Source organism: Phocoena phocoena, chromosome 18, assembly GCF_963924675.1.
Source record: "Phocoena phocoena chromosome 18, mPhoPho1.1, whole genome shotgun sequence".
Taxonomy (NCBI): domain Eukaryota; kingdom Metazoa; phylum Chordata; class Mammalia; order Artiodactyla; family Phocoenidae; genus Phocoena; species Phocoena phocoena.
In genome coordinates, this window is record NC_089236.1 from 11,651,996 (window position 1) to 11,663,013 (window position 11,018).

Consider the following 11,018-nt stretch of genomic DNA (forward strand, 5'->3'; position numbering starts at 1 on the left):
TGAGAAAAGCAATACCCCTCAATGAAAAACTGGTCATAAAACATAAAAGAGAACCTCCCCTCCTCTCACCAACAGTAATGCGTTTTCTACTGTATCCTGCCTTCTAAAGGCTTCAAACGGTGAAAGAGCCGAATCTGAAACATTTGCCGCATTAAGGCACAATTGAGCTTAGCCAGGATCTTTATGGGTCTTATAAATATTTATATTTAATAACATCTGGAGTGAGCCTTAGTTTGGAAGCTCATGTTTGCTGAACGAGTCTCTTTATTTTGTTGTTGTTTTTTTAATGAGAAATGAGGTTCGGGAGGACACCTTTACTTTGGTATTTTACAGTTTTCATATTTGTTTCTCTTAGCACAGCTCACGAGAGCCAAGCTAGGTCTGTTTGATTTATTCACTTTATTACTAATCAAGAGGCAGAAAGTGAAGCCGGGAGGGAGAAAAGGGGCGAATGGCAGGTGGGCGCTCTCTTAGGGCTGGCTCGCAGCTGAGGGTTGCACAGTTATCTGCAAATGTCAGGGCCCTACATCCACTTTTGCCCAAATTATATGACTGGCTGTCCCAAAGGTCCGGAATTTCCTCTTAAATAATTGCACAATATTCTTACTTCGTTTTAGCTGAGGAGGCTTAGTCATGGGAGTTGAAAAATTTTGTTGATCTCTTCAGGTTCTCCAAAAGCTTTTCAAGAAGTGATTTATCATTTTTGGACAGGTCAGCATCAGCCACATTTGCATAGAGCAAGTAGAGCTTTCGAATTCAAAGGACAAAAATGTGTGGATGCAAATGAAGTCCACCCTCAATTTTTTGCACCCAGAGAAGGCGATTCAAAACTCACTGGTATTTGGATTGGAAATGGGTTTGTGCTTTTCATCAAATCCAATGCTTGAAAATTTTGTGGATGTTCACTTTTAGCAAAGCAAGGAATCTTGCTTTGAAGACTGACTTAGAAGGAGCTAGAAAGAGATTTCCTTTCCTATCTCTTCTCTTGTTTATACCTCAGTAAAACCTGGTTGAGGGGTGGGGAGACGCAGGCAGGGCTTTCTTGCCAGCCCTGAAGTGTTTTAGGAGAAGCCATACTGCCCTTTCAAATGTCCCTGGAGCAAAAATGGCAGTGTGATTTATGTTGCAGGGGGCTCCCCAGCAGGGATGGATGCTGCAGAAAAAAAAAAGTGAAAACTAGAAAGGATCAACATGTCAGTAAAATAAGGAATTAAAATGTTAGTGTTTCTTGCAGAACAGGGGAGCTGTCAACTTGGAAAGTAATTAAATGCTAAGTGCTGTCAATGAATTCGAAAGATTTGCCTCAGGTAAACCAAAGTGCAGATAATTGATACATACACACATACAGCGGGTACACAAGGAAGGATATTTTGATAGAGAAGTGGAGTGACTTACTCAAGGTCACTAAGGAATTCCATTCTCTAGACTGTGTTCCATAAAGCGTCTCTGTTCTGTGACTACGGTCCTCTTATCATCAGTACGGACACTGTGTTGCCTTGAATTAGTTCCACAGGAATTTTTTCTTGTTTTCTGCTCAGATATGAGTACAAGTGCAAAACTTTAACAATTCCATTCTGGATGCTGGCCTTTTCTAATGTTCAGCTCCCTCTGGGTGTCACATCATCTCCTTTGAAAGAAGAGATAAGCCTCTACTCTATTATTAGAAGCAAATGTTTGAGCAAGTGATGTGTTTCCCACCTTCAGCTTGTCATCCAGAATGTGATGGAAAGTGAGAGTGAAACAAGATAAATGTCCCACTCCTTGACTTGGAAGTTGTTTTTTGTCCAAAGGTAGAAGACGCCTTCGGCACGAGTTAACAGGTAGAATTACACCTCATTTTCCTAATGATCCAGGCACTGTAATAACCTTGGAAAAGTAATCCTCAACATGACACCCACAGGAATATTTCTAATAAGTAACTTGAAATCATATAATATTCCTGCTGTGGTGCAGCGCAAGGGAACCGTGAGATTAGATTTATTTTCTCGTGCTTTTCTAAATGAGGCCGAGAGGCAGGAAGAGGGGCATCGCCCACTTAATACTAATACTCTGACATTGTGTGACTATGTTCTTAGGCCCGCATCCAAATGGTCCTCGGGCTGAGAGAAACCAAAGCTGAAAGCTGAGAACCATCAATCTCTGACGCTGAGCTTTTTCAGATGCTTCCTGAAAAATGAATATGCACGTGCTGACCAGTGTATCCTGTGACTTCTAAAGTCTGGAGACTCCGGAACCCAGGGGGAACCCACAAAATCTAACCTTTGAAACAGAGACTCAAGTTTCAGAGATAAGACAAACGACTTTGCTTAGAACAGTTAGAAGAAAGCAAATGCTACTTTAATTTTGGGGTTCCACAAAATTCATTATGCAACAGAGAAAAAAAGATATTAAAGACTTCAGCCAAGAATTTTCAATATAACAAAAATATTAGTAAAATATTAACACCGCATCTGGTTGAGAAAAGAGTTACATTAATATTTTTCACTAAATGGAATAGGAACCTTTTAAGTCTTGACTGTTCTGTTGGACACACTTTTTTAGGACAGCCACCATCTGTTGGGTACTTACTAGATAGCAGGCACCAAAGTAGGTACTTATAAGCATTATCTTGGTTAATCCACATGAAGTAAGAATTATTATTCCCATTTTCCGAATAGGAAAGTTGAGGTACAGAGAGGCCCCAAATCATACAGTTGATGTGTGGAGTGGCCAAGATCCAAACCCAGGCTTGTGATCTTATCAAAATGCCCCAATTTAATAATTCAAGCCACCTCCTGCACCAAAAACAGAATCAGCGCCTAACCCAGGTCCAGGGGAAAGCTCAAGTTCTCTGGGGAAACCTCAGGTGACCAGCTACCTGGGAGCCCTGTTCTAATCTAGACTAATGAAGAGCTGGCCTCAGTAAGTTTACCAAAACAAGTATTTCCAGGGTATTGTCAGAATTTGATAAGAAGAAATGACAACGCATGCGATCATTATGAATATCGCCCAGAACATGAACCCAAAAGGCCAAGGAAAAGATGTTCACACCAGATTGAACTCAGGCTGAAAAAGCAACAGAAGAGAGGTCTGTAATTAGGAGCAACGAGTTCATTCAGGGAAAGCAGAGGGGAGCGTTTCTGACAAACCCGGGTGCCAAGACCAATATTATATTAAAAAATAATTGAAGCTGATGCAAGGCTTTTGCAGATCCAAATTCACCGTGACCAGAAGAATGGAGGTGGGGCGAGCAGTTGACGATAGCAACGCATTTTCAGTAGCCTGGGGAAGGAGGAGACAGAAGCGAGTGAAATTCAATATCCCAGAAGTTAAAGCCCGGTGCTTGTCAAAAACAAAAGAAAACACGCCTAATGGAGTAGAATAACAAAGAGAGCACTCTGCATTCAGAGGGTATTGGGTCCTTCAAAGGTCTTTGCAAATAGTACTAGGAATCATGGATGTACACCTGTGAGGCATTGTTTGTGCCGGTGCTTTCTGGAGTTTACCTAGTCCTGACAATGGTAAAGAAGCACCAACACAATGATTGCATCCCCGGCCTCAAAGGGATTAGGCTCCAAAGCCACCTGGGAAGAGAACAGCGCACCGTGATGGGGGTCCCACAGCCTGCGTGCTCTTTTTTGCCTGTAGGTGGGGATTTTCTGTGTGGTCTCCCAGCTTCCCTGTCTCTACACTCACTGGTTGCAGAGTAGCTATGGGTAAGGTGGGTATGGTTATAACAGACAGTCAGGTATTTTTTTTTTTTTTTACAGAGGATCGGTTTTCAGAGAATGAGAATATACTAACGCAGTGATCCATGAATTTTTTGGCTTACATACCTTCTAAAATAATTTGGAAAAACTTTGTAACCCCACCCATATTGTGCAGTTGACCTCTGAGTTTTCCATCATAAGTAATTGCTAAGTAATTGCAAAGAATGTAACTTCTGGCATATTGTACAATTTGACAATTCAAAATATAACTCTTATTAACTCTCTTAAATGTGTCCAGTTGAATGATTTAATACCTACCAACATCCATTTTTAAATACAAGTACAAATGCTTCTCTTTAACATTGTATTTCCATTCTACTTCTCATTAAGAACCATCCAGTTTAATTATATTTTTGCGTTTGTATTTTATGATAACTCTTTCACATATTTCTGTGATAAATATATATGTGTGTATGTATATTTTAAATTTTATAAGTTTAAACTTTTTCTTCTGAATTGAGGTATTATTATAATTATTAATAAACAATTGACCACAAGATAAAGATTTTACAAATTTTGAAAAATAATTATAAATTATTTTAAAAAATCATAAAAATTTTACTGGACATATGTATTAATGGGATAGAAGGGGATTTATATGTCTTGAATTGTTTCTCTGTTTGGTGCCCTGGAGGTTTTTATACCTGGGAAAATACAGCATAGTAAGGTTTGGTGGTGGTTGTTTGTTTTTTATTTTATTTATTTATTTTTTATAAAATAGAAGAGGGAATGTTGTGGCAGTGGAGATGGCAAAGGGCAAAAGCAAAGACTTGTTCTCAGGCCAGTTAATTTTTAGGAGAGAACTCATGGAAGTTGAGGAGTTAGAAATTGATTTCCTTGGAATGATCCACATGCAGGTACCAGAAGGAAAGACTGGGTGTAGAGGGTCAGGTTGGGACCTATACTGCAGTTTGAAGATGACTGTCTTAAACGGCGCTGTGTGGACTGTCATTTCCTCTTCCTAAGGGGGAGTCAGGGAGGCCGTCCCAAAGCTTAGGATCCCAGGTGGAGTGGAGACGTTGGGCAAGCTCCAGCTTTGCCGCTTGTTAGCTGTGTGACTCTGGTAAGGAAGAAACCTCTCTGACCCTCAGCTCCCTCTTCTTTACAACTGGTGCACGGAAGCTGCGTCTCCCACAGGGCTACTGAAAGGATCACGTGGCTAATACAGGCATGAGTAGATGTTGAAAGTGGCTGCTCAGGGCTTATCGGTTTCCTTTCCTATGAGAAAAATAGTGATTCTTTGGATTTAGCTGTGTGGACATGTATTATATTCTCTATAATTCTTAGGGACAAAGCACTTCCAAACAGTCCTCGGCCATAATGGACTCAGAGTCAGTACTACCAAGAAAGAGAAGCTTCACTTTGTGTGTCTTCATCCCTCTGTCTTACTATCTTGGACGTATCAGGGAGCCAGCCTGGACCTCAGCCCCTTCTCTCTGGGGTTTGCCTTCCTCTCCTCCCCTTTCCTTCTTTTTTCTTGGGGAGAACCTACCCTGGGCCGCAGAGTGCCCATGTTGGGCATATACAGCACAGTATTGTCAAACTTGCAGTATCGTCTTCATGGCAACCCAAATATGTGGACCGCAGGTTCAGCTGGAAAGGCGCTTGGAGCCCTGCAGCCCTGTCTCCAGTTGAAGGGTTGGAGGAGATCCTTGGTGGCTTAGAGGAAGCTTAGGTTTGGCAGTCTGGTGAGTATAACTTAAGACCATGTCTGTGGAATCAGACAGATACAGGTTCAAATCCCGGTTCCCTCACTTACTATCTGGGTGACCTCAGTAGATCATTTAACCCTTCTCAGGCCAAGTTAACTTGTCCATAAACTGTGGTTGATAGTGACACTTACTAATAGGGTTGTTTGGAGAATTTAATGAGATGATGCACATAAAACACAAGCACAGTGCCTGCATAAGTAAGTGTTCAGTAGGTACTAGAGGTTCTAGCTGGGAAAATTAGACAGGAAAATGAACTAAAAGGCACCCACAATGGAAAGGAATAAGTAAAACTATATTTGCAGATGTCATGATCACCTTATATCATGAGCCCATGATTTATATTGGTTAACTTTACCTTTGAATTAATAATTCTTTCAGATAAATTCTAGAGTGGAATTGGCACAATGCTTAAACCGTAAGGACTCTCTATCCTTCCTTTTTTTTCTTTTTCATTTAACTAGTAAGCAAATCAAATGGGCAAACCATTTTGTCCTCAGTTTTTACTGACTGAGATGGAGGTGGGCCCCGCAGAGTTTATGACGTGACTCCAAGTGAGTCTGCTCTGCTCCCCGGCACCCAGCCAGTCAGCAGGAAACAGGAAGGAAGTCTGGACCAGTTACTGACATCTTGCCTAGGATTGGTTCTAGGGCTGTTAATGGGGAATGGACGTTTAATGAGGTGAGGGTCCCTACTGAGGGGTGTCCCCTGGGCTTCCTGAGTTTGAGGATTTGGGACCTCAAGGCATCAGGTACTGAGAAGCTGTCCCACAGTCGAGGCCCTGCCAGGTGCATCATGTACCCCATAAAGAAGTCTTCCCCACCACTCCCCATTGCCCTGCCCAAGAGGAAAGTGCTAGGATGTGAGGCCTCTGAGAGCAAGGACTTCGTTTGTTCATCACTGTATTACCAGTGCCTAGAACAGCACTGTCCAAGAGAAATATAATTTGAGTCACGTGTGTAATTTTAAATATTCTAGTAGCTACATTTAAAAAGTGAAGAGAAACAAGTGGAATTAACTTTAATTTATATGAGCAAATATATCCAAACTATTGTCATTAACCAGTATTTCCAAAATATTATTTCAACATGTGATCAATATGAAAATTATTAATATTTTACTTTTTAATTTTTGTACTCAGTCTTTGAAATCCATGACATTTTGTACTCATAGCTCATCTCAGTTCATACCAGCCACTTGTCAAGTACTCAGTGGCCTAATGTGGCTGCATTGTAGCCCTCACAGACCTAGAACAATTGCTGGCATGTGGCAAGCACCCTCACAGAGTGAATGAATACAGTTAAATCAGAGTCTCTGGGCTTCCTAGGGCTGTAACAAATCACCAGAAATTTGGTGGCTTAAAACAATAGAAATATATCCTCTCCCAGTTCTGGTGGCTGGAAGTTTAAGATCAAGGTGTCCACAGGATTGGTCCCTTTTGGAGGCTCACAGGGATAATTCCTCCCATGCCTTTCTCCCAGCTTTCCCCCAGCTCCTTGGGATTTCTTGGCTTGTAGACACATCCCTCCAATCTCTGCTTCTGTCTTCCTGTGTCTCTCTGGGTCTTTTTCTGTTTCTTATAAGGCCACTCTCATTGGATTTGGGGTCTTCTCTACCCTGGGATGATCTCATTTTGATCCTTACCATATTTATATCCGCAGAGACCCTTCTCGAAGTAAGTTCACATTCTGAGTTTCCAAGTGGACATAAGTTGTAGAGGGGTATTATTCAATCCACTATAGGAACCTAGGCATTTATATTTTTAACAGCTCCCAGCTGATTGTTCTATGCAGCGTGAGCTAAGGAAACCCACACACATCACTTCATTAAATTCTCAACAGCCTTGCAGGGTGGAATTATTATTTCACTTTTACTGAAGAGAAATCTAAAGTTGGGAATTTAAGTAATTTGCCCAAGTTCTCAATGCTGGTAAATAGCAGAGCTCAGGCTCAATCCCAGGTCTATATGACTCCAAAGTCCATAGTCTAATAACCTGTATTCAATCCAATCTCATGTGTTCAACGTCTGTGGATTCTTATTAGCTGCCCTACATGAAAGTCCCTTGTGAAAATATTTCCTGTTTCATATTTCTAGTCTTTGAGTCAGTGGCTTGACGTCATTGTGCATTTTTCACATTTGGTCAGAATAATGTATTCTGTATAAGAACCATCTTTACGATTGTGCAAAGATGTTATGATTGTGCAGAGATGTTACTATTGTTGGAAAAGGCTAAGAAAAGGATTAGTTTTCATTTTAAAGCTGAGGAGACTATGAAGGAAGGAGAGATTAAATTCAGTAATGCATGTGGCATCCCACTGTTTGAAAACCATCATCAGATCTGGGAACAAAATCCAGAGTGTGTGTCCAGAGGTGGAAACAGCTCCTGAGAAGGAGCTTATGAAAAAATGTTTGGTAAACGCATCTAGCACTCTGAGGAAGGAACTCAGGATTACTGCATCCAAGGAAACATTTGTTAATACGAGGGAGTGATCCTTCCCTCCAAAGTGTGTGTTCACTGTTTAACAGCAGAGACTCAGAGGACAACTAGGAAAGTGATACAGATACTTCTGGTTGTGGGAGGGTGACCTGGCAAAAAGCAATCAGTGGGGAGATGGGAATACTCTGTTTTGTTTGTCACATATATGTGAGAGTGGACACAGCTCTCTTCATCTTTTCCTGGTATTTCTTCCAGGTTTTTATTTACCAGAATAAGTGGAACCATCCAAGCTTCGTGTAATGGCACCAGGATTCCCCACCGCAGTGGGAAGGATTAGAAGGACAGGGCCAAGGTCAGGTCAGGGTTGTCTCTTGGTGAACTGGAAGCCCACTGCCAGCCCTCTGCCAAGTGGCTTTAGCTGAGTGCAGTGGCACCTCAGTGTCCATTGTCTCTGGCCCCTCATGGGCCTGACCGGTGGGGCCCAGGTGTCATTAACCTGGGAGAACACTTACCAGCTGTGCAGAAGTCCCTTTGCTCAAATCAGCAGCTGTTAGCAAACTAGAGAGATCTGTCTCACTGAGACATTTCCAGGTCTGGGCTTGGCGTCTAAAGGCTTGGCATTTGGCTTCAAATTTGGTGGAAGGGGCCTTAAGAAGATGTTGATGTGGCCTCTGCCACATCAGTACAGAAGGCATTGGGCTCACCTATTGTGTGTATGCTGTGGTAAAGAAACAAAAGCAAAAGCAAAAAAAAACCCAAATCCAAACAAAACCCAGTTTCTTGAGCTACTGCCTGGATAAACCAAAACTACAGGACTGTGGCTATACTGGAAACTGTTCATTTTGTGGTCTAAAATGCGGATTTTTATTTGCTTTCTAAAAGAACATATGCTCTGAGCCACAGACGCTCTACATGCTTGTGTCATAGACTGCATGTGTGTTTCCTCCAAAATTTCTCTGTTGAAAGCTTAACCCCAGTGTGGCTGAATTTGGAGATGGGATAGCTTCTAAGGAAGTAAGTGGATGCAATGAGGTCATAGGGTGGGGCCCCGATCCAATATGATTAGTGTCCGTATAACAAGAGACACCAGACAGCTTGTGTGCTCTCTCACTCTCTCTTTCTCTCATTCTCTCTCTCCATGCACATAAAATGAGGAAAGGTCATGGTCACGCGAGCACACACTGAGGAGGTGGCCATTTGCAATCCAAGGGGAAAGCCCTCACCAGACATAGACCCTGCTGGCAATTTAATCTTGGACTTTCCAGAAAGTCCAAAAACATAAAGTTCTGAAAAATAAATATATTTTTATCTTAAGAAGATAAATTTCTGTTGTTAAGCTACTCAGTCCATGGAATTGTTATAACAGCCCAAGCAGAGGAATCCCCTCTGAGAAACATGGCAGGCAGGAGGGTGGGGCACAAGCAGCCTCAGGCTCTCGCTTGGTCCTCCATCCCTGACCTGCCTCAGCCTCAGTTTCCTCATGAGTGAAACAGTGTTTGCAAGGTTGCTGATATAACACCCCCAAACAAGTGAGACCTTTTGGATGAAGCTTCCTTCCTGAGGGGTTGCCCTTGGCAACCTGATGGCTCTAACTCTCTGCTCAGTGGGGAGGGAGACGTGGATTTTGATTTTCCAGGAGAGTTCTGCAAACCTGAGCAGATGACCTCTCTTCTCCAGGTGGCATTATTTTACTTCTCTATAGACTCACGTGTAAGTTAAGGGTATAAAATGTTCTCTCAGGTCGTTTTCAGATCTAAAAACAGTTTTTCCCTGACAGTGTTTCTTCTTATTACTCATCATAATGAGAGACATCATTATTTAAGGTGAAAAAACCCAAAACCAACCATAGGAGAATAGAGCTTTCCTGAAATATGGAGGAAATACAGTGCATACTGGTGTGTAGGTGTGACTTTACCTAACAGGGTGAACACACTATGCTGGATAAGGGGGTACAAAGACAGTGAGAGGGTCCCTACTTTCAAGGGTGGTCTTCCTTTTTATTTTTTTTTTAATTCTTTTTGTTTTTTTTTTTTAGATGTTGGGGGTAGGAGTTTATTAATTAATTTATTTTTGCTGTGTTGGGTCTTCGTTTCTGTGCGAGGGCTTTCTCTAGTTGTGGCAAGCGGGGGCCACTCTTCATCGCGGTGCGCGGGTCTCTCACTATCGCGGCCTCTCTTGTTGTGGAGCACAGGCTCCAGACGCGCAGGCTCAGTACTTGTGGCTCATGGGCCTAGTTGCTCCGCGGTATGTGGGATCCTCCCAGACCAGGGCTCGAACCCGTGTCCCCTGCATTAGCAGGCAGATTCTCAACCACTGCGCCACCAGGGAAGCCCTTCCTTTTTATTTTAAGCTTAAAAAGCAAAAAGAACAAAATATAGCAATGGTTTGTTCTCCTACTGTTCCCTACCTCATTTATAGAGCATGGTTCATGTTTTAAACCTCTGAGAAATAATAGCAACAAATGCCAAGGGTGTTTTAACAGAGCTGAGCTGGGCTCACATTCTAAGCATAGGTATGGGGCACTTGTATTAAGTTAACATGCGTTAATATGTAAATTCATCTGATGCATGTGGTGAGGGTTCAAGATAGCAAACAGCTCTTAAACAGCTACTAAACTCAGCAAAAGCTAATTGCCCTTTGGAACTGGACAGGAGTGGTGGTTGCAGAACATCGTGAATGTACTAAATGCCACCGAGCTGTACGCTTGAAAGGGGTTAACTCTGTATTATGTGAATGCCACTTCAGTTAAAAGAAACAAAAACAAAAACAGCTGATGGCCACTTGGGCCAGGTGCTGGGCTAAGATGCACCTCAATACCCGAGATTCAAGGCCCGAGGATAACCATGAATCAGTGCAGTAGGGCCTCATGTCCAGTGAGAACACAGAGTAGACATGAAGGTCATAGGCCTGAGCAGATGGTTAGACTGAGAACCCCTATTCTTAGCCAGTAGGACCCTGACCTGTGCGGCTCACCAGCGGGTCTGATGCAGTGAAGTGGACTCCAGAACTTTCTTTTCTATGGCTGCCTCTCTCAGAGTTACTCTTTTTTTCACTTTTACCACATAATAGCGTATCCCACTCTTGCTCCATCACCCCTCCACCTAACTTCTAACGTTTTCTATG